We start from the raw sequence: 21,648 nt of genomic DNA, 5'->3' as shown, positions 1-21,648 counted from the left end.
AAATATAAATATATAAATATATATAATATAAAAATGAGAGCCTCTTAGAGAATTTGTCAAGCCTTTCAGTCTTCCAGAAGTTGCTATATTGGAAGAACAATGAGAAACCTATATTTTATATTTTATTTTGTTAAAATATGTGTGATTTTTTGCATCTCACCATGAATTTGATCAATTTTCACTAACTTGTTTTTGTTTTGCTACCATTATTTGAGATGCATAGATAGGTGGGCATAAATAGTATATTACATTCAAATCTTAAACTTCTATCCTTATCTAATCTATGTATATGCCTATATCTATCTGTCTGTCTGTCTATCTATCTATATGTCTATTTATCTATCCGTCCATCTATCCATCTCTCTCTCTCTTTATATATGTATATATATATATATATATATATATACAGATATCTATATATCTATCTAGCTATGTAGCTATCTTTCTAGCTGTTTATATATTTATCTGATATAATCTCCACACTTAACTGGTCTATGTACCACAATCTATATGGAGGTGGTTATGTAGATCACATATATACACACACACAAAAAAAAGATGCATATCCCATTTTTATAACTGTATCCACACCTAATCTGTTTATATATTGCAATATATAGGTAGGTGACTGTATAAGGTCAAGATATTATATAATATAAAAGAAGTATATAGAATGATTCTGTATTGACAGTAACTATATGTACATGTATAAATATAAACAGAGACAGAGAGAATCTCTATAGTCACCTTCATATAGATTGTGGTACATTAGGAATACACAAGGTTATGGGGCAGCTAAGTGGCACAATGATTAGAGCACTGGTCCCAGATTCAGGAGGACCTGACTTCAAATCCAGCTTCAGACATGTAATACTTACATAGTTGTGTGACCTTGGACAAGTCACTAAACCCCATTAACTTGCAAAATAAAAAATGTAATATATAAAGATACAGATATAGACAAGAACAAACAGAAATTGAAACAGTCAAAGTATCAGAGAAGGACATAGAAGTAGAACTAGAGAGTGGGAAATGAATACAGTTATAGACATAGATCTACTTTTCTCAAAAGACCTTCTAAAATCTGGCCTTTTCACATGATACAGTGGAAATAATACTGAATTTTATTTCAGAATTGAATTTTTGTCACAAATTAGTATGACTTTGAGCAAGTCATTCTATTTTCCTTATTATCTCACACATAAAATGGAAAGAGCATATGTGAGACTAGATAATCTGAAAAGTTTTCATTTCAGCTCTTAATCATTGATATGTACTATGCAATGCTTCTCTCGTGTTCTAATTAATTTCCACTGACCAATATGAGAGACAAATATACATTGACTGATATGTTTTTACAGGAGACAGAGATGCAATGGGCTTGATTAACTTCAGATGAAACAAAAAAAGCCCAAATAATGCTAACAACCTCAAATCAAAAGAGCATTCCCCTTCAAAAAAAACTGTTGACAAATCAATTCTTTACATATATATATGTTGTTATATATAATCATTCCTTATATTTTACACACACACACACACAAACACACACAGACCTCTGTATACCTCATTGTCTTTAAACAGGATTAGGATGTCTATGCAAGCTCATTGATAGAATTTTTAACTTGTTTTTATATAGGGACTTCTGGTGACTTTTGATTTTTTCTTTAATTGAATGGAGGTTGCTAACTTTTTGTTTGGTGAATGTGCAAGTGTGTGTTTGTATATAGGTGTATGAGTGTGTTTATGTGTCTATGAGTGTTGCATATTTTTTCTTTTGTCCACAGTCCGGTGCTTGTCTAAATCCTTTGCAGTGGCATCTGCTGGGAAAATCTGGGATTACAACAGGGGAATAATATCCCCTTCCCCCACCTCTCCTCTCCTATCCCCTCCCCAACATTTAGTTAACTCTGATGAACTCCGAGTGAAGAAACTCAGTTCATCACCCTGACTAAGCAGAGGTTTGGAGGGGCTGCCTTGTGAAGCTGGCCACCTGTACCCATTGGAGAGGAGGGAATCCCCCCCACCACTACCACATGTCCATAAGACTTTATTCCACTCCATGGTACTGGAAAAGATACAATGAGAATTCCAAAACCTTTCCCTCCTGGGGGGCAGCTTAAGAAGCCATGCGCCCCTCCAGTCAACCTGTCCTGCCTCTCTGCATCTTCCCATTTCCAGATTCCCTGATGATTTGCTAGGGTACTTCAAACTTGACATCAGAGGAGGAGGAGGTTTATAGGCTTGGGGCCACAACTATAGTCAAAGGAGCCCGCGTCTACAGCCATTCCCACAGAGCTACCAGGATTTGAGCCTGACTCCATAAACAAACTTTTCCTCTTACAAGGAGTCCCCTTATCCCCATACCCATCAGTCAAGTTCAGATACTTGTTGCCAGCTCCTAGATTTACAGTCTGGGGCTGTTTTCCTGGAACTGTTTTATATTCCCATGGACCCTCCAGGGTAGCAAGATGTTCAGATTTTGCCTGAGTCTTCACTAAGCCTATTACCAAGGCTAATTTTCCTTCCCGAACCTCCCCCTTCTTCCCTTTCCCAAGCCAGGTCAGGATTCTAGAGTCCCAGACTAGCTCCTATCATTATCCCAAGTAACATAGGTGCTAGCCCCTGTGATCCTGGAGACTGATGACACTCATTAATGTAGTTATTTCAAATGAGAGAAAAACCATCTTGGATTCTGACTGTAGTTCAATTCCTAGCCCTCCCTACAAAAGCACAGACGGCCGTGCACACACAGACACACACACAGACACACACAGACACACGCACACACACAGATTCCCATACACACACATCGACTCCCATAGACACACACGCACACATGCATACACAGACTCCCATACATGCACACACGCACACACATACATGGACACACACACACACACACACACACACACACACACACACACCTGCATTCTAGCGTACAGTGATTGCCATCCTGGATCTGTAGCTAAGCATCTTATTAGTATTCTTCCCTCCGCTGTGTCTCACTAGCAGCAACAGAGGGCTGAGCAAAATGCAGTAGAACAGGGACAGAGACAGTGCTGGCAATCATCTCTATGCAGGCTGCTGAATATAGGGGGGTGGGGGATGCAGCAAAGCAAGATTAATAACCTTGCCATAATCCCCGGCACCCTGGAAGGAGACACCTCTGGTGACTGACCTGCTCCTGTCGGGCTTAATCTGGCTGCGAGAGAGTGAGCCGGAATATCCACCTAGGTCTATGGGGTGGAGGGGTGGGGGTGGGGGGGCCCCGGTTTTGGTGTTCTCTGGATTCTCCACCCATCTGAGAAGGTAGCAGTGAGCCCTACCATCTGCGGCACAAGACAGCGATTGGAGGCTACCTCTGACAGTTTGCACTACAGTGGTCTGTGTGGATCTGTGTGTGAGTGTGTCTGTGTGTCTGTGTGTGCGTGCGCCCCCTGTGAGTGTGTGGATGTGCGTGTATGAGAACGAGGAGAGAGAGAGAGAGAGAGAGAGAGAGAGAGAGAGAGAGAGAGAGAGAGAGAGAGAGAGATTCAGAGTGGGTGACAGAAGGAAAGAGGGAAAAGGAGAGAGAGAGAGAGAGAGAGAGAGAGAGAGAGAGAGAGAGAGAGAGAGAGAGAGAGAGAGTGAGAGAGAGCAGGGAGAGTGGAAGAGTGGACAGTGAGAGGGTTCTCCAGAGTGCAAACATTACCCTAGCCCCTGAAGCTCACCTTCTGGTCCCTTCCCTTCCACCTGTCTTCATTTGCTTTCTCCTTTTTGCGATCACCTTTGATGAGTTTTCGGACTTACTTTTGTCGGGTCGTCTCTCGGGTGCATTTTTCTGGAAGATCAATGGAACCTTTGAAAACTAATTGTTTTTCTCCCGTGTGACTTTTCAAAGAAAAGAAAAAAAAAAGAACGAAGGAAGGAAGGAAAGAGAAAAGAGGGGAAACATACAGACCTGTAATCTAGCTGCAAGCACTTAAATTTCCCTTGGAGAAGTTTGGGGCTCCACAAGCAAGGTAAGTTCTGGGACTAAGACCTCTGTGCTGTTTTCATGTCATTTCTATGCTTTTGGTTGCTTCTGGGTGATTTACATAGAGTTTGGGAAGACATCTGAAGAGAGGAAGGCTTTGGGAGCAAGCTGGAGGGCAGCATTTGGGGGGACTTTCTCCTGCCAAAATGACTATTTCCATTGATATGCTCTCTGCCCTCTCTGTTTTGTGCCTCTTTTGTTGATTTGCCATTTCCTGAGATATCTATGCATGTATGCAGTGGTGACGGGGGGGGGGGGGAGGAACTGGGGGAGAAGGAGTGAGGAAGTCAATTGTCCCTGGTCCTCCCTTTCTCATCTTTTTTTGGAGGAGAGTTGTTAAGTAGGGAGTCATTTTGGTAAGAAGCCACCTACGTGGTGGGGCTGTCGGTCAGAGGGTAAATGATGAACCAAAGCTGGAGCGGGGGTGTAATAACTTATTGGAAGGAGTCTGGATTTTTGCTGGCCCCTCATCCCGTCCCCCCTCCTTTCTCAATCTGTATTGGCGTTCCCTGAACATGAGCATCACTGAAAGCTATTGCTACTTTCTCTTAATTGGAGCAAATGAGAGCCAAGTGCAAATTGTTTAGTATTTTCAACCTCTTCTTTGTGCTTTAAGTTTCTTTGCTATTGCATCTCATTAACCTTTCCAAGTGCAGTTTGCACTGATTAAGACTAGAGGCTTTCCTGATTTTTGAGCATCTCCTAATTCTGTGTGGACTGAAAAGAAGGAAGAACATTTACAAATTGCTTTTAATTGTCTCTTCTTGGCTGTCATAGCAAGTGGCAGCAGGCACCCGAGGTGACATGAGTAAACTGTCTTGCTAACTCAACGCCTTAAGTATTTCTCAAGATTTGCTACCCAACCACTTTCTTATTTCCCAAAGGGTTTTATAGAGACTGGCTCACCCATTTCCATTTGGAGGTTATTTAATTCAAGCAAAAATACCATTTCATTGTTAGAGCATCCCATTTCCCCTGGCCAGGAGTATTTTTATCTCTGCATTCTCGGCTCTTAGCCTCCCTCAAGAAGTGAAAACTGCCTGCAAATATGTTACTGAAATGTCTAGATCCCAGGTGGGTGAACGTGGAGTATTCCCCACTCATTTAAGCAAGAAAAACTGGCTTTTCTCCATAGATATGTTGGAGACTCAAGAGAAATGAATCCAAGCTGGACCATAGTCACTGCTGCCACATGAGTATAAACAGATGACAGATATGTTAACTAAAGAGAAGAGACGCCAGCAGTAAGAATACCTAGGTGTTTCTCCCTCTGGATGGAAACCAGTCTGTGTGTGTCTAAAGCTGATTGTTCATAGCGTTTGAGATTTGGGTGAATAAGGTTTTAAACCCATAAGCTTGTACTCCTGGAGAGTCCATGAAACCATGGGAGCCGGTGAATGGAAATGCTGATTATCAATTTCTATCTCTATCTAGATCCCTGCCTATACTATTGTTGACAAATGTGGGGTTTCTTTGACATGTCATTCAAAACATACTGGAAGGACTGTGCTCTGATGTTATCATGCCCCATATTTTCCCTTCTATTTGATGTTTCCTGCAGATAGTGTGTTGTTTTGTTTTATCCCTCCACCCCCCCCCCCCTTCACCCCACGTCATGGCAGCATTATTGGAGGAATTAAATGAGAGAAGCTGCTGGAGGTGGTCTCTGTGTTATGTGTAAGTGATAATTCCTGTGGACAATGTAGGAATAGGGCAGGGAAACCGGGACTTCTCTTATAAGGTAATTGATTACAGAGATTTCTCTAATAACGGTGCCTCTTCCTGATCCCAACATTTTTTCTATGAGACACAGGATTCAGCTGCTCTTACCTCATCAGAAAAGAGCAATTCTCATTTAAGTTGAGACAGAGGGAAGGAGGAGTAAATGAAAAGCAGTTAAAATATCTTCAAAAAGCTTAGTGGTCAAGGTTGTGGTAATGAAAAAAAATCTTGTGCATAAAAAACAACATAGGGGGTGGCTTGGGGCTGAGGGATAATAAAAAATGAAAGAAACTTATACTTTCCTCTTCAGAGAGGAATAAGAGAGAGATGCTTGTAGGTAGGTGACCTTTCAGTTACAAAAGAAGCTGCAACAATAAACAACTCGAAATAACATCACGGGAATAGAAACTGCCTCAACCTGTGAATGAAAAATAAGATCAACAGCTTTGATGACACTGATCATCAAAAACCTTCAACCTCTGGGACACTAACCATGCTCCTAGGGTTCAGGTGCTCTAACCTGTGCAAGGGATGTGCAGTGACCAGCATGGCCAACATTTCTGCATGCCAAATGCTGCTCTAGAAGTTTGCAAAGTAGCAACTTTATAGAAGAAGACTTTTAGAATTATATGGTGTCCATACCTCTACCTCAAACCAAATGAATGATGAGCCCTAGGGGTAGATTTAGACCCACGGAACTCCTAGACATCATTTGCTTAGATTGTTCTCAATACCAACCCTAAGAAATTGAACAGAATAGAACCTTAAATTTGAGTAATTAATGTTTACTAAATGCAATCATTAACCTTCCAGATGTGGAATTACTTTTATCTGTAGCATATTGAAAATGGAATCAGGGGTTCAAGAGTGAGTGAGTATAGAGAGGGACAAATCAACTCAGACTTTCCTAGTAAAAGAATCCCAGGCAAATTCAGCAATGAAAAGTTTTAGGCCTCTCTAAATCTGCTAATGTTGTTTGAGACATTAATTAAAGGAAGGAAGGAAGGAAGGAAGGATGGAAGGAAGGAAGGAAGGAAGGAAGGAAGGAAGGAAGGAAGGAAGGAAGGAAGGAAGGAAGGAAGGAAGGGAGGGAATAAGGAAAAGAGAGAAAAGGAGAAAGATGGGAGGAGAGATAGACAAAGGCAGAGAGAAAGAGAGAGAGAGAGAGAGAGAGAGAGAATGAATGAGGAAAATGAAAAGGAGGAGGAGGAAAATCAAAAGATCTTGTTAAGATCAGGAGAAACAACTTAAAATTAGATATGGGTCCAGTTGTGTATCCAGTTTTCTGTTGGCACTCAAGAATTTTTTTTTCTTGCACTATGCCAGGGTGATGGATGTCTTTGTGTAGAGTAGTATGGTTTTATCCCTCAGAGAATAAAGGAAAAATGACTATCATCATGTAAGGAGAAGTTCCACATCCCAGGTATCAGAGAGAAGGTGAGATGGAACACTTTACTGTCCCCATCCTACTCTCTAAAAGAAATGCCAAGAAGGTATTTCAATGAATGAATCGACACATCTTATGAGTTTTCTTTTTTTTTTTTTTTTCATTTTGTGGCAGACAAATGTAATTTCCATTCCCAGACACTTGTTCCCTAGCTACTTCGTTCTTTCTCTCCGAAGGAAGCAAACCCAACCAAATCATTGGAGATGTTCTAGCCTGGCTTTACTTCCTTAAGACTTAAAGTGTTTAACACCTGAACAGCTCTTTTCCCTCAATAAGAAACGAAACTTATCCTATGAGATGCTCAGCAAGGGGAATTGGTAAAGGAAAACCAGGGAAGACCAAATCCCCTCCCTCAAACCCTGGAGAGTTGACAACTTCCACAGAGGCCCTTGAGAGCCAGAGTCACTGGGAGGAGAGGGAGGACCAGAGCTGGGAGAGCTTGGGGCTCTGAATGCTGAGTCACCACATCAGCCTGCAGCTGTAGGCTGGGAAAAAGTGCTGATGTGAGGTAAAGCAGGACAAGCCACAATCATAGAACAGCAAGTTGCCAGGAGGCTGGGGTTTGACCTGCCGGTCCCATATTTTAATCACAGAAGCCAATGCCCAGAAAGAATCCAGGATGGACCCTATGGAACCCCAGTGGTGTTTTTAGTATATAAAATATGCTATCTTTTTTTTTAAAAGTTGAAAATTAAATGTGCTACTCTGGGAAGAAGAGGCTAATGGAGGTGGGGTAATGATTCAAGACTGTTCATATTGATGTTGTATATTAAGGTTTGTTTGATTGTAAATTTTGTTTTTGGTAATTCTGGAAAGTACTGGCAATTTTTCACAAGCAAGAGGGTCTTTCTGATGGCAGTAAAGTTTACACGCATTACAATTTCTTCTTTTCACTTAAAAAATCCCTCAGAATTCCCCAATGAATGACAAAATGAGAGAAAAAACTAATTAAGATGAGGATAAGTCAGGGGCTTTAGAGCAAATTAAATTCATCTTGTTTTTAAGCAGCAAGGGATCTCCATGTGGGACCACCTAAGTTCCTCACTTACAATGAGGTCAATATTAGTCCAGTATCATTCATTGTGCCATCTTTAATTTAGAGCAGGATTTACTTAGCCAAGCAGCTATAACCATGTAGCACACTCAGGGTGTTCCTAATCCTTTCAACATTTGGATTCAAATACTACCTGTGAGAAACACTGAACTTGTGATCCTAGGCAAGTCATATAACTGCAGAGTTTTAGAACACTGGCCCAAATCGCAAGGTTTATAAAAGCTGCACATTGTTTTAGTAGAGGGAAACTCCTAATCTAGAAGTACTCTAAATCATTGAAATGACACATTCAGTCCTTACTTTCTTTAACTTCTCCATGTATAGGTATCATGGTTGCTTATTGGGTTACAGTAGGTAAGTTCTTGCAACTGTTGTGTTCTGTAATGGCGAGGAATTCCTAAAATAAATGACCACTCAGAATTATCCTGGTAGATGGAGTCCAGGAAGACAGAACTTCCAATCCTGCCTCAAGCCTTTATATGTGTCTATCTGGAAAACTCACTTGAGCTTTTTGGCCTCAGTTTACTTGACTGTGAAAGCAATGAGGTTTTTTAATAGCACTAACTCAATATAAAGCATTCAGGAGAGAGGTAGAAAAGATAGTCTCTGCTCTCAAGTAGCCCCCATTCTCATAAGGACAAGCAACACAGATTGAAATCACTTGGAAAGGTCCAGAGGCCCTTAGGGGATATCTGTAAAAAAACAATGGTTATATGTCTTTTTCATATTATAATTTATATTGAAATGAGGATAATATTAATACTTTTATCCCTGGATTATAATGGGAATCAGATGAGATAAAGATTGAGACTAGTTTGGGAATTTTATTGCTATAGGAATCTCTCAGGTGAGGAAACTACCTGTACCTAAACAAACTAACACTCCATAAAGTTATTATCTTGGAGAAATACCTAAGCTAAGTGACTCAGTGAGAGCCCTAGGCCTAGAAACAGCACGACCCAAGTTAAAATCCAGTTACAGACACATATTAACTGTGTTACCCTCTTCATATCTCTTAACCTTATTTGCCTCAGTTTCCTCAATATAAAATATGACTTAGAGAAGGAATTGACAAACCACTCCAGCATTTTTTACTAGAATACCCCAAATAGGGTCAAAAAGTGTTGGACACTACTGAAAAAACAATTGAACAGCAACCTGCATCATCAACCGCAAATCACTCCAGTGTTTTTTTTTTTTTTTTTTTTTTTTTTTTTTATTAGAATACCCCAATACCACTATGTATTGGACAGACACAACTGAAAAGCAATGGAACAGCAACCTGCATGGTCAAATACAAATCACTCCAGTGTTTTTTTTTTTTTATTAGAATACCCCAAATAAGGTCACAAAGTGTTGGACAGACACTCCTGAAAAACAATTGAACAGCAACTACCTGCATCAATCGATATCAAATATGTGTTTACCCCATTGGACTAATTATTGAGCTTTAAGTCTGGAAGACTTGATTTCTTATTCTATTAATATTGAAAAAATACTATTAAAACCATACTACGAATCAATTACTATCAACCTTTTTGTAGGACGCCCTGACGCGGAGCAAATCACAGATTCCTAATGCATTGGCCATATTGGCCCTACTCCACAACAGGAAACTAGTTGGTAACTTTAAAACAGTGCTATCTGACAATGTAGCCCCAGTTCAATGTTCATTTCCTACCACACTCAATACCATAAGAAATGACTAAGATTGTAGAAATGTGTTTCTTACTCTATAAAATGAATGAGAAGCTTAATTTAGGTGGTCTTGTTAGTTCAAAATACAAAGACATTGCTCTAAGGAATGAATAGAATTAGCCAAAGTCTCTATCTAGCTTTTCCTAGAGTGGTAGCCTTTTGAATATAGAATATTCACTCTATTTTCAGTTTCTCTGCTTAGCCTCTTAGGGCAGCTGTGTTGCTAAATTACCAAAGCTTCAGATTAAGGAGGGAAATGAGCTGGCCTACACTGATCGTTCAGAAGAAGTATTTTTGACTCCAATCTTCCTAGCCATGAGACCTTTGGAAAATCAAGTCAGCTCTCTAAGACTCAGTTTTGTCATCATCAGAAAATCATGATAAACCTGACCTTCCAGGTTTCAGGAAGGAAAATCCTTAGTGCATCTTAAAGTTTTATATAAATAAATGAGAATTATTTCATACCTATAGAGGGACTATTTTTTTTAAAACAACATGGTGGAGGGGCAGCTAGGTGCACTAGCCCTGTAGTCAGCAGTACCTGAGTTCTAATCCAGCCCGAGACACTTAATTACCTAGCTGTGTGACCTTGGGCAAGTCAATTAACCCCATTGTCATTGAAAATTGGATGCTGGGTTTGACATGAACTGAGTTCAAATCCCAGTTCTGACATCAAAAAAACTGTAGCACTGAGAAAAATCACCCTCTTATTTCTTCGAACAATTAATAAGGATGTATCTGTCATAAGTGCATAGTGATCTGGCATGGTGGCTATATTTCCCATACTGATTCACCATTGCTGAACAAATCATGATTCTTTGAATGTCTGTGATGGTTCATTTTAGGATTGTTCTAAGGAAACTACTGCCTACTTATTGCTATTAGTATAATTAGATGTCTCAGGGTTCTCAGGGTGGCATTGTGCGAATGATAAAGCGTTATTGAAATACTATCTTGTCTTCTTGCTACCAATTCATAGGATTATAGATTTCAAGATGGAAAGGACTTTTATTCTGCTAGCCAAAAGTGGTGGTGAGCTGGCAGCCAAGCTGCCATATGTGGCTCCACAGAAAGATAGGAAATAGAATGAGTGCTTTAGGAGAAAAGATGTCTCCAGTACAAGACAAAGGAAGTGAACCCAGTCTTCTTGAATGCTGTCTTTATTGTTTGGAATTAAAGAAAATGAAACCAAATCAAACCATTAGACTGAGTGACAGGGGTAGCTTGTCAGAAACATTAATATTGACTTGTCAGAGAAGAATGTCTTGGGAATTGGAAGTTTGGGATAAGGAGAAAAGGGAATTGGGATGGTGAACAATGTTCAGATAATAAAGAAAAGATATTTAGAAACCATAACACCTTCAAATGAAGCTCAGTATCCTAGGGGAGAAAGCACCAAATTGAAGCAAGGAATCTTGCCTTGGATCATTTCTGTGTAGCCCTGGGCATAGCATTTAATCACATGGAGCTTTCCTTTATTTATGAAGATGGGCTTAAAAATATCATCTTGGGCTATTGTGGAGGATTAATAGATTGGGGACTATAATATATTTTGCAAATGTGAGCAATCTTTTTTACTACTGCTCTGGAGTTCATATCTTCCAAAGAGATATCTAAGTGTCTAATGCCTATTTTCTTGACCTAGTGTATGTGGATAGATTTTGAGGGGGTTATGGCCCTAAATTACAAAATTCTTCCTAAAGTTGAGTGTTTCCTTTGACTGTTAAACACACACACACACACACACACACACACACACACACACACACACACACACACACACACACACACACACACACACACACACACAAACAAAGAAGAAGGGCTTCACTGGATGTAACAGAAGACCAGTAGATTCCATGACACCCATTCTACAAATGGTTAAAAGTTCCTAATCTATTAAGAAAATTAAGAATCTCTAAAAATTCCAATTCCGGGGCGGCTAGGTGTCACAATGGATAAAACACTGGCCCTGGAGTCAGGAGTACTTGGGTTCAAATCTGGTCTCAGACACTGCTGTGTGACCTTGGGCAAGACACTTAACCCTGTTTGCCTTGCAAAAACCTAAAAAAAAATTCCAATTCCTAGCATAATTTTGCCTAGGGAACAATAAATACAACAAATAATTCGAGCCTAGTGACCCAATCTGACCATTTCCTGAAGAACTCCAGTGGACAAGATGAAAAGAATTTGCTTTATCTTTAAAATAAGAATAAGAATAACTACAATGTTTCTTATTTTGTCCCTTTAATGATTTAAAAATGAGAATAACGACGTATGCAAAGTATATAGAATGTTTTTCTTTCTAAAAGATTGTATGCGTCTTGAAAGAAGACTGTGGCATTTTGGGGCATTGTCATCTCTGATACCTAGTGAGTAGTTGATAAATGTTGCTTGTCCTTATGTTTTTGGCATTTTATAACGTCCTTATAGGGTAGTTGATACAGGTATTTTCTCTACTCCCATTTTACAGAAGAGGCAACTGAGTCATAAAATGACTAAGTCACTTGGTTTGGGTAACCCATTAAAAGGTGGGATTTGAACTCAGATCTGACTCCAATCTCTTACTCTAACAACTATACTAGATTTATTTCTCTTGAAGGTTCACCATGAGAACACAAGGTAAAGATCCAAGGATAGGATGATGATGATGATGATGATGATGATGATGATGATGATGATGATGATGATGATGATGATTATCATTTATCAATATTCTGGATCAAAATGTATTTTCAAGTAATATGATTATTTGATTAAACCTTATTGAGTGTGCTTTTCAGAGTAGATATATCTTTCTGGACTTGGTAGCTTTTTATCAGTTGTTATGGTTACATAAGGCTAATGACTTTGACAATATATATGCAAATGAATATGTATATATTTTTACATGATATATATATAATATAAATATAAAGCTATATTTATATCATGAATCTGAGAGAGTATATGCTGCGTGTGTGTGTGTGTGTGTGTGTGTGTATGTGTGTGTGTGTGTGTGTGAATTTAGTGTTCGTACTGGGACAGGAGAGGACAGTGATTAAAAATGCAATCAAGGCCTTCCTTGATCTTTACTCCCTTCAGATAGTCTCAGAAAAATTCCTTTCTTTCTTGTACTTCAGTTGACAATACAACCATTCTTTCAGCTATATAATAAGAATATCAATAATATGTGTTAGGTATTGGATTTCAAACATCATCAGTATAGGGACCTTCATATACCAAACCAATATAGAGAAAACTCCTTCTACAAAGGCAGGTCAGCTTAATCTTCACAAAATATCATCTCAGTACCATGAGCCATTAAGAGTTTAAATGTCTTACATACAATCGCATAGTCAACAACTATTTTGTGAGACAACAACTATTTTGAACTCGAGACAGAATTTCAATCCATTTAGCAAACAATTTGTCAAACCAATTGATATTTGTATAATAACTATTTGAAGTCTTCAAAGAGCTTTTTTACATGTTATATTTTTGGAGCCTCTTATGACCCTTATAAGACATGAGCTAATAAACTTATTCTCTTGAGGTATAAGAGGTATCATTATTCCCTTTGTATAGCTGAGGAAACTTGGAAGATAAGTTATTTTCCTCATGCAAAAGAATACTGTCAGAGATGATATTTGAACTCAAGATAGCAAGATTTAATTCTCATCCCTCTAATCACTTCATAATAGTGTATATTTTGAATATGTAACAGGCAACTCAAAAGAACTGAACAGCACCATGTATAATTTTTCCCTTAATTGAGGAGTATCAATATTCGAGTAAGTACTTAAGTCAATCAGAGCCAAGTAACTCATGGAGGTTGAGGGTCAAGGGAGGTGTTTTAAGGTGATAAGACTTACACTGAACCTTGAAGTTAGGCATGTTTAGGTGGGCAGAGAAGAGAGGATAAAAGAAAAAATCTACTCAAGAGTAGGTGGACAAAGGTATGCCATTCAGGAAGAGCAAATTATTCCCAAGGGAGACGGAGCATCAAAATCAGCCTAGATCAGTGAGTAGTTAAGGGGAAATAGGTCACCCATTTGGGGAGGCAGTGTAGACTGAGGCTATGAAAATGTAGAATCCAAAATCTAAAGCTGGAAAGGGACATTTGACTTCATTCAGTCCAACCCTCCCTTGCCTTAGAAGTGAGGATTGCAAATCCTAGAGAGATTAAACACAATTTTCAAGATTAAATCTAGGCATATGAATAGGCATTTATTAGTTCCCTATGATTTTCAAGGCAAAATGTTAATTTCTATTGACATGGGTGAGTGACAGAACTATGATTTAAACCCAAGTTCTCTGACTCCAAATATAATCTTCTGTCCATGGTACTGGTACACATGTCCTTTTAAATAGAGTCTTAGATTTGATAAGGTAGAGATAAGTCATTGAAATGTTTTGATCAGGGGGTGACATGATAAAAGCACTATTTAAGAAAATTAGTCCATCATTGACTTCGGCTAATAAACTTGTTCTCTTGAGATATTGTCTGGGTTGTTTGAGGATCAGTGAATGAATTGCTGACCTCATGGAAACAAAGGAAAATATGTTCTCTGAACATTAAAATTTATGACTTTTTAATTGAACACTAACTTTGACTTCTAACCCTAATTCAGAAGTATTGAAGCTGGACATTCCCAAAACGCCATTGTCAGGACAGACATCAGGTACTTAGAGTGTATGATCTGAAAATCCTGAAAATGGTTGATGATATAAATACCATTTGTAACAGTAGAAAAACCAAACTCCTAGCGCTTCAAATAATATACTGGATGATCATTATGGAAATATCACTAATATACTAGACGCTTGAGATAAAAGAGGTAAATAAGAGAATTTATTACCCTTTGACCCCCCCCCCCAAGAATTCACTATCTCTTATGGCAGGATGCTATAAACTGTGCTCAACTCTATGTTAGTCAGTATTGGGAGACTGATATTTCCATATAAAAATAGTAATCATAATAATGCTAATTAGTGGCATTCAAACTTGGATTGATCTTCAAATTGCTGTTACATGTTTGCTCATTAATGGATCTGTGCTGTTAAGTTGAACAGTAAGCTGGAGTGAGGAGGAGATCCCCTCCATGGGTGAGGAGTAGGGGAACAGACATGGTGGAAGGTCTGATCGAAGAAAGCAATTTACTTAGAAACCATGGCTGTGCAGGAAAATGAGGTATCTGGGGGTTTTTTTGGTTTCATTTTGGTCCTTCTCTGTGCCTCTAACCCTAGCTCCAACACCCAGAAAAACTAAGATTGAAGAAAGAGACAGATAGACAGGGAAACAAGAAAAACAGTAAGTATCAGAATAGAATGACCATAGTCTCATCAATTTAGTGCTGGAAGAAACCTTAGAACTAATCTATATCAACCCCCTCATTTTATAATTGAGGAAAATGAGGCCAAAAGAGGTTAAATGACATATAAAATCACATAGGTAGGGATGAAGGCAGGAGTGAACTCAGGGTGTCTGACTTAAGAGCAGTGTTTTGTTTCATTTTCACTGAAACATTATTGATGACAATAGGTGATAGCCTATTGTGTGCCATTATCGTATGACCTTAGGTTTTTTATATAGAGACTGCTCATGTACATTCTTCCTTTTTTCCTTCAATCTAGGATGCCACTGTGCCCTCAGTCTTGGTATATATGCCATATACTTTTCTCAATCTGTTTTGGAATAAGACAACTTTACAATGTCCCAATGCAAAACAATTCTGGTATACACAGATTATTCTGCATGCTAATGAAGGTGGTATTTGTAACCAGAGAACTAAAGAAAAAGAAAAAGGAAAGCTAAAAGTCTGGGGGAAATGATCAAGCCTCCTTCAACTACCATGGTTCAATCAGTCTCCTTCCCAGAGATGCTTTTTAAGCCTTTTCCAGATGTGATTTCACTTATGCTCCCAATTTCCTAAATGATGACAGATGTAAGTGCCTAGAGTCATATGTCCTCATGTGTATGGAGTTAGAAAACACAATTCAGATGTTAGATAGGGGGCTGAGTAGGGATCATGGTGTAACATCCTGCTCCTAAGTGCAGTCAGTCAATCACTACATATTTATTGAAGGTCATTAGCTAAAACTTGGTGTGAGGCACTGTGATAGAAGAGATTGCAGAGAAGGAATTCAACTTGCCTTAGAGCTATTTGCAGAAATGTCTGCTGTCATCATGTTGTAAGTGTGGCTAACTTTTCAAAAATTTTTGAAAAACAGAGACTCCACCACTGGAAATGTTATATAAACTCTCCAAACTTACTGGGCTCAATAAAAAGATCACAGGACTGGAACCCAGGTTCTTCAATGTAAAAAGTACAATCTTGGATAAATCACTCAAATTCTTTTACCCTCAACTCCCCCCTCCATAAGACAAAAAGAACATTATTTGTGTAGCATGCAACATAGGACATGCTGAAGATCATATTTCAAATAGCTTAAAGAGCTCTGCTGGGAAGGTGTGTCCAACTTGATAATTATGTTCACCAGGAAGAAATTTCTTCTACTAATGTAAGTTATTCCCTACTTTGCAATTTTTAATTTTAGAGCAGTACTTGGAGTACAGAGAAGTTTAGTAAAATATCAGCAACAATAATGAATATAATAGCATTTATATAATGCTTTAAACTCTGCAATGTACAGTTTTGTCCTCACAACAACCTTGGCAACAACCTCACAACAACCTCACACCAACCTTAGTCCTATTTTTATTCTAATTTTACAGAAGGGGGAAACCAAGACAGGGAAAAGTAAAATGCCTTCTGCCCGTTGCCACCGTGATCAAGTATCTAGTATGATTTGAACTAATTCATCTTTCTGACTTCAGGTCCAATACCTTATCCACTGTTCCTTTCTAGCTCCATAAGTCACAGAACCCATACATGTGTCAGAGACAGTGCTTAAACCCAGGCTTTCCTGACACTGGGGTCATACCTATAAGTATTATGTAAATATAAAATATTCCCATTGTGAAATAAATGTTCATTCTATAGAATATTTATTTAAAAACTATTACAATGGTAATTTTGGTAGACAGTATTATCAGTGAGAAATCCTTATGATGAACAACCTTATGGTAGAGGTGAATGAGAATGATAAAGTTGATGAGGTCCTCTAGTTCAACCATTTTATTTTACATTTAATTAAACTGAAATGTCAGGGAGGATAACTGAGAAGTCTAAAATTTTCACAACTGAGAAGCAAAAGAGTTGAGATTTAAACACAGTTCTTCTATTCATCCTCAATGTTTTCTCATCTATATCAAGTATGATAAAGAAAGAATGCAGAATTGTCTGTTGTTGTTAAATCATTTAGTCATATCCAGCTCATGGGGATTTCATGGCCTGTAACTGACCATGGAATTTTCTTGGCAGATACTGGAATGATTTGCCATTTTTCTTCTCCAGTGGAATAAGACAAATGGATTTTACATGACTTAGCCAGAGTTACCCAGCAAGTGAGTATTTGAGTTTGGATTTGAACTCAAGTCTTCCTCACTTCATGTCCAACACCTTATCCACTGATAGGCTCATTTAGACAACATCTAAAGATTTCAATACTTCTAAATAGTTGATTCTGAATAGAACATAAATGGAGTTTGAATTCCAACCTATGTCATTTAATAACTCACTAGGTAAGACCAACTCATTTAAAATGTCAGGTACAATTTCCTCTTTTTAAAAATGAGATAATAATAAATGATGTTGATGATGATGATAGTAATGATAGTTTTCCAAAGTGAATATTTTTTGTAAATTATGGCTATTATATTTTTCACACTTTCTCAACTACTAAAGTCAGTGTTAGGGTTTGACCTCTTCCTTCCTTATTGCACAGAATAGAAAGAACCTGATTGAGGTCCCTATGTAAAAATCTGTGAGTGGAGACATCTCACTTGATTGGAAGCGAGAGTCTGCTCAATATCATATTAAGAAGCTATTACTGGGGTGGCTAGGTGGTGCAATGGATAGAGCACCTGCCCTGAAGTCAGGAGAATATGAGTTCAAATGTGGCTTCAGACACTTAATAATTGCCTAGTGGTATGACCTTGGGTAAGTCATTTAACCCCATTGCCCTGCCCCCCAAAAAGAAGCTATTACTAATTAAGAGCAAAAGAGTCAGCAATCACCTCTGAGCTCTCCTGGTCTAGAGGGAGAATTTCCAATTGCCTCCCTGCTCCAAAAGTTCTTATTGCCTTCTTGTATCTGATCAAATATTTTCACTTAAGCATTTATTTTCCATTACGAGTCCTCCATGTGCCTTAAGATAAACATAGGCAAATCTCCATTTACTCCCTTAGACACCAAGATTCCAAAGGGTAAGAACAATGACTACATGTGAGACTTAGAAATTTGGGGGGAAGGGGAGTAGTGGGTGCATGAAATTAGAACTGTGACTTGATTGGTGTAAGAAACCCCTGGGGAAGTAATTTTATCCAACAATGCATGCTGGCATCTACTCTGCACCTTTTAACTGGAGGTTTCTTAATTTAAAATCTATGAACTTAAAAAAAGATAACTGTTTTCCAATATTATTGGTTTTAACTGTTTTTCAATATAGTTGATTTTCTTTTCAATCCTATTTTTTTTACTTTTTCATTTAAAAACATTATTCTGAAAAGTTCTGTTTCACCAGACCACTAAAGGGATACATTATACAAAAATGGTTGTGAACCTCTGGCTAAAAGATTTTCTAGAATCACTGAAAAGTTAAGTGGCTTAGTCAGAATCACGTAGCTAGTGGGGCTTAGAGGTTAGACTTGAAGTCAGGGCTCTCCTGTATCCATATACTTTATGGCCCCAGGACTACAAATGGAGATAGAATTTTTCCTTTAAAGCAAATGATTTATCTTCATACTGGAGATGTCGTATGTCAAAGGACATAGAATGTTGGTGTTAAGATCGGGAATAGGTAGCTTCCATTCTCATCTCTTCCATAAAGTGGCAAGTTACAATAAACTGTGGATCTAGACTGGTGGGAGAAGTACCCCCCTTCTAAACTTCTTAAGCTACAATAACCACAGTTCTGCTGAAAACAAGCAAAATGGTATAGCAGGATGAAATGAGTGCGTTTACTAATTTTTCTTCTCTGATCCCAGTGAACATGATCTTCTGCAAATTAGAAAAAAATAAATACCTTTGTACCTTTGCCTCTTCTTTCTTCTCTCTCTCTCTTTCTCTCTCTTTCTCTCTCTCTCTCTCTCTCTCTCTCTCTCTCTCTCTCTCTCTCTCTCTCTCTCTCTCTCTCTCTCTCTCTCTGTATTTCTCTATGACTGCCTCTCTGTCTGACTTTGTCTGTCTGTCTCTGTCTCTGTTTCTGTCTCAGTTTCTCTCTGTCTCGATTTCTCTCTGTTCCCTGGCTCTGTTTTTCTTTCTTTTAAAAATTAAACTTTTACATATAGTCATTCATTTTGAGGTACATGAACTGCCTTTAAGTAAAACATTCAGCATCTTAACTGTTGGGCTCCTATTTCAGTAACCAACATTCAAACAGTTTCAGACGTGCAAGGGCAATCTTGCCACAAATACAGCCTCACTGACAACATGCTCTCATGTGGATCCAGTTCCAGAGAGAACACTTATGCCTGAGCTCCTCTGCTCCTGAAGTCTCTCCCCCTTGCTCCCCCCAATCTCTCCATCTTGCCCTTGACCTGTCATGCGTCACTGCCTATCTCTGTGACATCCGCCTTTGGATGTTTCACTGCCTACTCAAATCCGATTCTCATCTATTTCCATCACTGTCAGCCCCACCGCCTGCCTTCATGGTCTCCCCACATGAAAATCATCCCTGACTTCTCAGGCCCAGGCCCTGGAAAGACCTTGTTTGCCATGGGCTCCTGGGCCTTTATATTGTCATCTCTGTGGGGCATGTCTTTTTGCTTACTATGTGTAATGTCCTCTGCCTCTCCTTCCTTCCTGATTCCTCCCAATTGTCTGTGCCTCTTGTACTGCATCACTGTGGAGGTCATTCTCCAATGATGCTATTCTGTCCTTGCATGCTTATTTCAGTCTCTCTCTCTCTCTCTCTCTCTCTCTCTCTCTCTCTCTCTCTCTCTCTCTCTCTTGCTCTCTCGCTCTCTCACTCCCACCACATTCACACCAACACACACACAGACATGCACATAAACACATACACACATATGCACAAAAACACACACACTTTTAAAAAAATTGTATCCATCCCTCCTTTTATGCATCCATAATTGACTAAATAGCTAGACTATGCCAAACATACAATGATGAATTTTGAAATTTACAGAGAAGGAAAAGTCACAGTTCATCTTACATTCAAGGAATTTGCAGTCTCAACAGAGAGAAAAGGCATAAATGAAAAAAATAAAGGTAATATGTGGTAAATGTGAAAAGAATAAGTACAGTCTATAAAGAAGCATTTTTAACCTCCATGTATTGAAGGATACTGTGGATAAATTTCAGGTGATTCCTGATGATAGATAGATAGATGACTGATAGATGCATAAACAGACAAGCAGAGAGTTAGATGGGTAAGTAGACAGATAGATGCTAAATAGATGATATAGATAGATTAGATCCATACAAACATACATACATACATATATATATTTATGTTTATGAAATTTCAATATTATGGGCTTACTTGGTAATTATATTTCTTTCATTTCATGCATTTAAAAACATGATTCTGAAATCTAATAGCTTTGCCATATTGCCAAAGGATTCCATCACGCATGTTTTCACTCATACACAGAAGCTAAGAATTTTTACTTAGAAATTTCCTCTCAATTAGGTAGTCAGCAAGCATTTTTAACAACTTAGTGAAAGCCAGACACAGTCCAAAGCAGAAGATAATACAGAAAAAGGCAAACAAGAAAAAAAAAGAAAGAAAAGAAATTGCAGGTTTTTTCCCTAAGAAGCAACCATTGTAATGATGAAGAAGAAATCACTGTGGATGAGTAGGTGAGAGAAGACAGTGCATAAGAGTTGGAAGTTTAGCTGTGATTCATGGAAAGGGCAGGACTGGGGCTGCTGGATGGAAAGTCCTTTGTTACTGGTAAAGCCATCTGGCAATGGGGCAACTTTTTCAACCTTAGGATGCCCTTTTCCCACTTTCTGGGAAGGACCTTTCTTAGGTACTTTGGTTCTGCTTGCAGACCATAAGGATACATCCAGCTGGTAAGTTCAGTGAAGAGACAATTCAAACCAAACTGTTCATACCTTAAAAACACCAGTAGGAAAGTGAGTGATGCTGGGGAGCTTGCTATCTGCCCTTCCAATCTCTTGCTTAATTCTTCAGACTGAGGTGCAGAATAGATAAGATATCATATGCCTGGCTTGTGTGGCTGACTCTTTTGCTTAAACTCCTGCCTAAAGGACTTTTTAGATGGAGATTTAGGGCCAGACCTAGGAATCCCCAAGTTTTTCTTTGGTCATCACTCAGTCAGTCACTCTTGGCTCTGGTTTAGATCTGCTTGGAAGCCAATGGGTGCAATGCAGCAGAGTGTGAGGAGCTGACTCAAAGGCCCTTTTGAGAAGAAACACCTATCCAGGCTATTTTTGTAAAATCCTGCATGTAGTTTGTTTAGAATGGAGAGGAGGGTGGTGGTGGCAAAAAATGAAAATGAAAAACAAATAAACAACCCCCCTTCCAAATATGATAGTTTTTTCCTATGGTCTTTTATCATTTGTAACTGTTATCTTCACAGTTGCTGAGGTAGAAGTACCAGTATCATTATCTTCA

The 21,648-nt window shown here is 38.7% G+C and overlaps 1 long non-coding RNA gene across 2 annotated transcripts in view; it reads right to left on the bottom strand.

The window, feature by feature from the left end:
• Positions 1-21,648, bottom strand: part of LOC141516548 (uncharacterized) — a 64,083-nt gene that overhangs the window by 2,830 nt on the left and 39,605 nt on the right. For both annotated transcript variants that reach the window (XR_012476736.1, XR_012476737.1), the window contains exon 2: positions 3,714-3,823. This is a non-coding gene — a long non-coding RNA (uncharacterized LOC141516548). The remainder of the gene's footprint in view (positions 1-3,713; positions 3,824-21,648) is intronic.

This window comes from Macrotis lagotis, chromosome 3 (assembly GCF_037893015.1).
Source record: "Macrotis lagotis isolate mMagLag1 chromosome 3, bilby.v1.9.chrom.fasta, whole genome shotgun sequence".
In the NCBI taxonomy this organism is placed as follows: domain Eukaryota; kingdom Metazoa; phylum Chordata; class Mammalia; order Peramelemorphia; family Peramelidae; genus Macrotis; species Macrotis lagotis.
This window is presented reverse-complemented; position numbering and strand designations above follow the sequence as displayed.